The sequence below is a fragment of the Capsicum annuum genome, chromosome 9, assembly GCF_002878395.1.
Source record: "Capsicum annuum cultivar UCD-10X-F1 chromosome 9, UCD10Xv1.1, whole genome shotgun sequence".
NCBI lineage: Eukaryota > Viridiplantae > Streptophyta > Magnoliopsida > Solanales > Solanaceae > Capsicum > Capsicum annuum.
This window is the reverse complement of record NC_061119.1, coordinates 132,592,004-132,601,792: the sequence shown is the minus strand read 5'-3', so window position 1 is coordinate 132,601,792 and position 9,789 is coordinate 132,592,004.

Below are 9,789 nucleotides of genomic sequence, written 5' to 3'. Positions count from 1 at the left end.
CTACTGGTTCTCTCAGACTAGTATCAAATAATGTTAAGGTTAACCCAGTATTCAGGTTTCATACTTTTGAAATCTAGAAAATTAGCCAGCCATCATCCTCTCGGGATATGATCTACCTGCGTTAGCCTTTTCCCATTGCACAGAGCCCTAGTGTTAATACTTTATAATTGGGTCAACAATGTAAATACCTCTTTTCATGCTACTCCCATGGCGATAAGACGATAAGAAAATATGAAGTATCTCTTATTTTCCCTTTATCTTAACCCCTGATAAATTGCTATTTCTTAATCCTTGCATCCGGGGATGATGAGTTTGTTGGCTCTTATAGATATAACTAAGTCAATCAAGATAGTAATTAATCCCTTGTTCTTTTATTTTTAAGAATAAGACAGGTTATTTCTATATGAATGAAATAAGGTTTGATGAGTTACTTCACATATATAAATAAAGAGTCTTTCGAGAAGGACTCCAGTAGTGTGGAACTCTCAAGGGATTTATCTTGTACAGCTACTTAAAAAGGCACATAACCCTTAATCCTAACCTCATTCAATAACCTACAATAATGCATGACATTAACTCCATCCCATTTTGGTTGGTATAACACCCACAGCTAAAACAAACGACAACATGTGCTTAGCACAAACTTGTCACATTTTTAGGATAGCAATGCATTGGTTTGAATTAACATAAATGGGAAAGCTCTCAGTTAATTCAAGAAAAAGTTCAACTCTTGTGGAGGTGGCACCCACTATTTGAGGATAAATGATGGGATTTGATCCATAAGTAGCTATGGGCCTTTCAAAGTAAGTATCAGAACCAATAGAAAGAATTTCAACACCCCTTTCAAGCTAGTTAAGGGGCTAAACTCCTCTCTCTAGATAAGAGGCTGAACGCGCCATCATCTACAACCTCTTTCTCTACTGAGGACTTCCATAAAATGAAAATAGGTGGCATCATCATATGCTCCACTTTTGTTTCTATGGTTTATATCCTGAAGTACTCTTGTGGCCAATTTGTCACCCAAACTACTTAAACAACCTAAAGGCTTAGCCTCATCCTATTCAATTAATATGCAGTGAATAATGGTCCATTCCTTGGAAAATTAGGGTAAGCCAAAGTATCCGTTCACCTATCATTTAATTTAATATAGTTTCACTTGCTCTAGTATTCACACGCTTATACAGAATGGAATATTATCAATCACCCTTCACTATTTTTGATAGAATAGATGGTTTTACCCTTTTTTAGCAACTAGCTTTCATGGTTTAGGAACCCCATTTAGAAAGAAGGGTCAAATATTTTAGGCCTGTGTTTCCTGCATCCCTGTCCCCTTTATTGGGCGATGCTTGTGTAGAGGGTATGCCTCTTGAAATTGGTCTTAAAGATCTCACCTTACTAACAAGCCGAGAGCTAATGGCTGTTGGTTACGTCTACTATAAAAAATCTCCTAGAGAATCCCTTAGGCAAAATAGCAATTTCTTATCACGATACAAAACTATCTCATACATATGGTAAACCCTCACAAAAGGTTTAAAGCTGTATTTTTTAGCACACCAAGTGATATATTTCAATAATAGAAATCTATCAAATTGCGATAAGTTATGGAGGTAGATTGTATGAATTAAAGGATTGTTACAAACTACTACAACTAAATGATCCACAAATTCAAACAACATCTTGTACAATTCTTGTCTTCTCTAGTTGGAAACCTGATCTGAATAACTATATAGCATCAGTAAGGATTTACAGTAGCTTTTATTTTAGCTTGTTTACTGCATAGGGCCTTTCCCTTTTTTTTTAAAGGTAACCATCCAGTCTTGGAAGTGAGGGTCTTTTGCTTTTGCCAGATCTAGAGAGATACTACAAGTCCTCCATCCCAGATTCCATCATCACAGCCATCTTGTTCGCTGGTACTAGCAAAAAGTCTCTAGAATCCATTATTGAATTTGATCTATCTAGATTGCAAGCTTTTGTTTTTAGGAAAAGATATAATTATAGAATACAACCTTCTTTCTCGATAGAAAAATAAGCCAACAATTTTTTTTTGTATTTCAAAATATGGTTAACCAAAATATGTTAACTAATAAATTAAGATAAATTGGATTGGATTTTTCTTATTTTTTCAATAGTACCTCGACTTGACATGAGAGTGAAAGGGATTCAAGAATTTGTTTCTTTTTATAAGGGATAAAATCACTTATTTATCCATTTCTTTAAAGCTTGATCCTTTCCTTAGACCCGTTACCTTGTTTAACTGATCTTGTTGGTTTTGTGTTGGTCATAACCTGATTCAAGAACCTTCTATCATAGATTCCCTTCACCTAGTCATCATCAATCCCTCGCTTACAATGAATTATCCCTCTATAATTAGCTCAACTAGCTACTGGGTTTGGCGCTGGTGAGCATTTCTAAAAATAGTTTCCTTGGGGTATGTATTGTATGCCTGATTGAAAAAATAGAAGTTATAGGCTCACTATTCATATTCTTTCTTCTTTATTGGTACCAAGAACTCTATTTTCACTGAATTACCTTTAGTTCAAGACTCTTAGCCTATTCGCTTTAAGCCAAAGCAAATGCTTTCCATGGAGAGCCTTTTTCTTTGAATTTGTAGAGCCCCGTCTCCCATAACAGCTTTAATAAGATCTTATATGTTCCACTCTACAGGTAATTATCTACCTATGAGTCAAAGAAACTACGTGCTATTTTTGTATTTTTTTTGAATTTTCTATGCCAAAAGCGAGATCATCTAGTTCTATCGGATGGGCATAGGACGTTGTAACAACGTCTATGCATTTTCTTCCTACAAGGGAGGCTAAGGCTAGACAATTCTTAAATTTTCAACAGTGTTCAATAAATGTGAAAGATTATGGTTTTAAGTTAACCCAACTATATATCTATGCTCTAAATAAAGCATATGATATAAGGAATCAAAAGAGTTTGTTCATTTTAGAGTTGACTATAATTTCCAACAAGGAGGGTAATAAGGCAATATTAATTGGATACATGGAAATATCTAGGCTTATGATCAACCTTTAGTAGGTCAAAGTGGGTCAGGAATTATTACTGATCTTTTCCTTCCATAATGATTCTTTCAGATTAGATCCACCTTTAGGTAATGCACCATCTTTCATGCTCCCTAATGATCATAGATTCAGATCTGTAAGTCCTTAGTCTTGGGGCAATGTTGCAAAGGGACTTTCATATTCTTTTTCCAATAAATGTGGAAACATTATCCAAGCTAGTTTCTTTATAGTAGGGAATTTTCTTTGAGTTAGGAAACCATGGTCATATGGTTAATAATTGTCCTTCGGCTAGATAGGGAAATGAGAGAAAAAAATCCCATACTACTTTATTAGCTACGATAGGTGTTGGCATATTAATACGTAATGCTTCAAGTTCCAGTAGTGGTTAGAACCTCTTCTACACTTTGTCCAACCATTAGATCAAGAGAGTTTCCATGATGTCATTATTGGTATGTTGAAAGTATTATCTTTCAATATTTATGATTTATTACATCCATCAGCCATATTATGTTTTGTGACTCCTTATATTGCTATGGAGTTTAAAATTAGTTCTAAATAACTCTTAGAGCCCTTCTTTATTTCCACTCCAGTTGGTGAGTATGTTCAAGCTAGACAAAACTATGGAAATTACATTGTGTCCATACTTTGATAACATAATTGATCTAATAAAGTTAGACATGGTAGATTCTTATGCCATCCGAGATATTGGTTAGTTATGTTATGCATCAATTGATTATAGAACCCAAATTGTGAAATTTCAATTTCTAAATAAACCTATCTTAGAATGTAAGGGTAGTCTTGTCTTGTAAAAACGTTGTTTCATCTCTCATCTTAAAGATAGAAAATTGATTTCTAAGGGTTGTATACATTTAAATCTCAGTGACAACCCATATCTACTATCTATTTTAGGTTAAGGATTTCAGTATTAAGACCTCATCTCTTTGGCCAGTTCCTATAGTTAATGAGTTTCCTAAGATCTTTCCTGATGATAGTCCCTCCTAATAGAGAGATAGATGTTTGGATAGATATTTTTCCTAATATGTAACCTATATCTATTCCTTTATATGAAATAGATCCAATAGATTGAAAGATTTAATAAAACAATTAAGAGATTTGTTAGATAAGGGTTTCATCAAATCTAATGTATCTCCATAAGGTGCTCCATTCCTTTTTTTTTTTGTGTAAAATAGATAGTTCCATTAGAATGTGGATGAAATACCGCCAGTTGAACAATGTCACCATTAAGAACAAATATCCCATTCTAAGAATTGATGGCTTGTTCAACCAACATTAGGGTTCCAAGTACGTTTGTAAAATTGATCTCTGATTTGGTTACCATTAGTTTAAGGTTAGGGATTGTGATATTCTGCAGACGATTTTCCATACTTGGTATGGTAACTATCTGTTTCTTGTCATGTCTTTTGAGTTAACTAATGCTCTTGTGGTCCTTATGGATCTCATAAATAGGGTATTTTATGCCATATCTCGATATGTTCATAATCATTTTTATAGATTATATTTTGATCTATTTCAGTAGTAAGCAAGAGAAGAGAGTTTGGGTTGCATGCAAAGATTTTGAAATATGAGTTTTGGTTGAAGTCCATAGCTTTTCTTTGTCATATTGTTTCTAGCGAGGGTATTCTAGTTGATTCTCAAAAAATCAAAGAAGTTAAGAATTAGCCTAGACCTATATCTATGTTAGACATTAAGAGTTTCTTAGGTTTAGTTGATAACTACTTAAGATTCATAGAGGGGTTTTAATCTATTTCTTCTCTAATAATCAAGTTAACTCAAAACTAGAAAAATTTTAGTAGTTCGATGTTTGTGAGAAAATTTTTCAAGATTAAAAGCTAGATTTACTTTAACTCTAATTTTGATATTGCCAGTGAGTACAAATGATTTTCTAGTTCATAGTGATGCTTCTAGAGTTGGTTTGGGTTGTGCATTGATGCAAAATATTAAGGTTATTTCTTATGCTTCTAGATAACTTAAAACTTATGAGAGAAATCACCCACCTATGACCTTGAATTAGCAGTTTTTGTATTTGATTTGCAAAGTTGGCATCATTATCTCTATGGTGTGCATGTAAAGGTTTTCACAGATCATAAGATCTTACATTATGTGTTCAACAAAAAATAGTTCAATCTTTGGTAGAGGAGATGGTTAGAGATTTTGAAGGATTATTATTTGAATGTGCTTTTCCACCCCGATAAGGTAAATATTATTGCTGATGCTCTTAGCAAATTATCCATTGGGAAATATTGATCGTGTAAAGAAAGGTAAGAAGGAGATTGCTGATAAGTTGGCAATTGCCAACTTATTAACACTTTTTAAGCTTGAATTATCCTTATTATCCTTTGATTGGAGGTGATTCTCATCTTATATTGCTTATTTGTATAGGTAATGGATGAATACGAGGGCAAGCTATCTATATGAGTCAATTAAAATGCTAGAAGTGAAGAAAGAGAGCTTAAACTAACACATGGGAGGACTACAGGCCACCTGCGCACGCATGTCATTAGTTACGTTACCTGGTGGATAATGAAGAATAAAGGCAATGTCACCCACATGAACACCTGCATGTGTAGGTCCTTCACCTATGCTAGCACATGCACCAGCAGGTGACCAATGCGGTGACAATTTCATAAATTTTGAAGAACATGAATTTAGGGATTTAAAGGGAGGTTTTTAGCTTTAGAACTCTATCTTTGACTTTTTAAATCTTTAGAAACATAGAGTGAAACCCTAAGAGTAACATTATTGACTTTCTTTTGCTTTTTATTGAATTTGGATCTCCAATATTGTGATAATCTTTGATTCAATAGAGCAGTGGGAAGAGAATTTGGGTAATTTCCCTCTTTTTATCTCTATAAGTAACGAGTTACTTTGCTTGGAGTTAGTCTTTAGTAAGTTATGATTATTCTATGGGAATTGTTTATTTATCTTACTAATTATCTAGTTGACATGCGTTTCACTCATATTCCATGTTTACTTTTTAATTAGATATTACAAACTTTAGTTAACCTTACAACCCTTATCATCCTTAACAAAGAGGATGAAGGTGACGAATAGGAGTGAATAATAACTTGATGTATCTCAAGTTAATAGTATCTATTAGATGTAAGTATACTAATTGAGGTGTTAGATTGTTCAAATAACAACATTTGTGAGGTGTTCAAATGAACTAACTTATGAAATTTTCCCGTTTGATTGACAAACTAACACTAAATACCCATAATCTATCTTACCAATGAACTTTAGATAAATCTAGACAAATTTTCTATTACCCATGCATGGACCTACACTTACAATAGCATAATCTTAAATCTCATTCTATACTTGACTTCAACTTTAGTGCTCTAAATTTGAATTTTGGATTACAAGAATGATTAAATTATTAACTAAAAATTGTCTGAAGAAAATCCCAATTTTATTTTTTCGTTTGATTTACATTACATTATAAGCCAACTTTCACTCACTCCTACCACTTGAGACTGAAATTTGTGTTCTCATTCCCTGAGTATTCGATCCCAATACTTGTTGGGTAAAGTATATTGACGTGTCCGCTTATACATTCAACTTTGTAATTTGAGTGTCATCAAATTTTTGTGCCGTTATTAGGAATGAAATATAGTTTATTATTTTTAGTATTGTAAGTTACTTTGAGTTAGCCGTAGTGTTTATTTTACCTTATTTATTATTTTTCTCTCTCTGAGGTGACGATCAAAGTCTTCATGATACCATGAACCAAATACAATACCACTACTTTTGATAGGCATCTCAAGGACGAGGATCACTCACAGTGTAATACCCCATGTCTGGAAGTCTATGTGTATCATACGACTCACTCTCTTTAGTCATACATACAATATAAGAGAAGTATATTGTAGTCGTATCTAAGACAATGTGGTATGGTGGATATTTTGCAGCAGGTATGAGTTGATCCGTAGAGTTGTAAAATCACCATATGAGTAATATGAAGGTAAGTTGTAAGTTTATCAGTGTAGGCTCCCTAAGATTCTATCCAAGATACGAGTAGGGGGATATAAGTCATATGGAGATGATACTCGTAGTATGTTACCACTCGTATGATAATTAGTGTATACCATCCTTGATTCTACAAAGCTTACGAGTTGATGGACTTAGTCATACCCAAACCATATGAGTAGTATGTTTGACTCGTAAAGACTGGCGAGCAATTTCTGTAAAAGTTTAGTTAAAAGGGATTTTTTGTCTTTTCCCTTTTTATAACTCCCAACTCACGACCCATGACCCTTCAAGAGGCATTATTTCCATCTATTCCCTAATCAGATAACAATACTGCCCTCCTCCCATCTTCAAGAACATCAAGATTAGGGTTGTTCTCTCTAAATTCATCTTTCAAGTCCCAAGGTTCAAGCTTTGTTCACAAGTCAAGAAACTTCAGGTATGTGGGGTTTATGACTAAGGTTGTCCTTCCATCCTTGTGCCAAAAATGCATGATTTTGAGATTAATTTTACTTGTTTTGAAATAGGGTTCATAGCCAAATAACCATATTCTTGAACTATGATACCACCATGTGATTGAAAGTTTTAAATGCATCAAGGTTTACATATATCCATGATTTGACTCATAAGATTCATATTGTGATTTGAGTTTCATTATCTTGACTGAGATGTTGTTGAAAGATTTCAAGGTGATTATTTATCGTGATGTTTTGTTATGAATTTGCATGAACTAAAGCATAAATTCCAACTCTTAAGTACAAGTACTAAGTTTACAAGAAGTTTATGCTCTTAAGTTCCATTGTTATGTATTATAAGATGATTTAAAGAAAAGCTTGATCTTTTGATCTAAAGATAAGTCAATGGAATCCTTAGCTGCTCATCTTGATTATGATTTAAAGTAAAGAGAAGCATAATTGGTTTTCAGTCTATAAACCCTTATGAGATTTCAAGGTGGATTACTTAAGTATGAGAATATAACTATTCTAGGAGTAGTATTTAGCACCGAAAAGGGAATGCGGATGAGCGTATCCTAAATTCCTATAAACTACCAGCCACCGTAGGTTAAGATTTTTCCTGATATGTATAAAGTTCAGTGATTACTTAAGTTAAGGTTCTATTCTAATGTCAAGGATAGAAGAGCTCTCCCCAACATAGGTAAGATGTTAGACTCCATAGTAGCTCACATGGTTTATGTCGATTAGAAGAATATCCCATAAGAAAGAATGAAAAGTAAAGCTTTTAGAAACTAAGTGTCATGGCTTACAAAATTTATCCTTACACTTCATCACTCATGTTTATGATCTTGTAGCCTTTTGTCTTACTCAGATTCAAGGTGAGTCATTTACGCTAAGCATGAATCATTTGAAAGTTTACTTATGTATTCATTTATTGTTTTGCTGATGCATTTACCCCTACATATATGTCTATGTGATAAATTATCTTATAATGTAGGTTTGGGTGCTCATTTCTAGTAGCACGATTGACTCCAGGTATTATCACCTACATCCTAAATTTTTGTGAGTCCTCATAGTCTGAGGACCCATCTTATCAGACTTCTTCTCATTGATGATAGTGTTTTAGTTATGTTATTTCTGCTAAAGTTTGGGTCAGCTGGGGTCTGTCCCAGTGGCTCTCTATACATTAGTAGAGGCTTGTCAGACTGATTATGTTTCTAGTTCAAAGAATTTGTTTAAAGATTTCCAAGTTAAATACTTTTATTAAGATATGAGATTTTTTACGTTCAAGTTCTTATATATGTGATTTCACTTCTCACGTGATTCTCAAGCTAAATAGATATCATGGGTTAGCTTAGGGCTATTTATAGTCTTAAGAATCGTGTGACATCCAAGGTTACTTTCAGAGTGTTACAAACTTGGTATCAGAGCCTAAGATTTAAAGAGTCCTAGGGAGTCGGACAAGTCGCGTTACGCAAAGTCATGATCATAGATGTGAAGCGTGCCAAATTTATGAGCAAGAGGCTATGGAACGAGCTAGGAATCATTATTTATTTCATGGTAGGTCGTGCTTATAGTTGTCTCTATCTGCCTTGACTTATGATTTTACGTGACAGAATATGCCTCCTTGACGAGCCGATGCACGTATAAATGATGATCAACCACCCCTACACACTGAACCTCTGAATAAGAATGTGTCTCATGCTAAATTTTGGGTTGTCTTTCAAGCGTTGGCCCAAGCTGTGAATGCTAATGTTTAGCGAAACCAAAAAGCAGCAGTCCCACTTTAGCAAAATAGTAAGTTAGCTGCAGCTTAGAATTGGGAATTTATGATGATGAATCCACCTGAGTTTCATGGGTCAAAGGTGGATATAGATCCTCAACTCTTTATTGATAAGGTGAAAAAAATTACTCAGATTATGCATTTCACTAAAGAGAAGAGTGTAGAGTTGGCCTCTTATAGGATGAAGGATGTGGCTTATGATTGGGTTGTTATGTGGAAGGACGATAAAGGTGAAAATGATGCTCCTATGAGTTGGCAGCTGTTTTAGAATGCTTTTATGGACAAGTTCTTTCCATGTGAGATAAGAGAGGATAAGGTGGAGGAGTTCATGAACCTAAGGCAGGCTTTATGATAGTGAATGGGTACTACCTTAAGTTCATTCAGTTTTCTAAGTATGCTCCAAAGTTGCTATCTGACTCTAGAGCTCATATGAGTAAGTTTGTTATTGGAGTATCTGATTAAGTGGTCAAGGAGTGTACGACTGTCATGCTGATTAGAGATATGGATATTGCTCAGTTGATAAATCATGCTCAACATATAG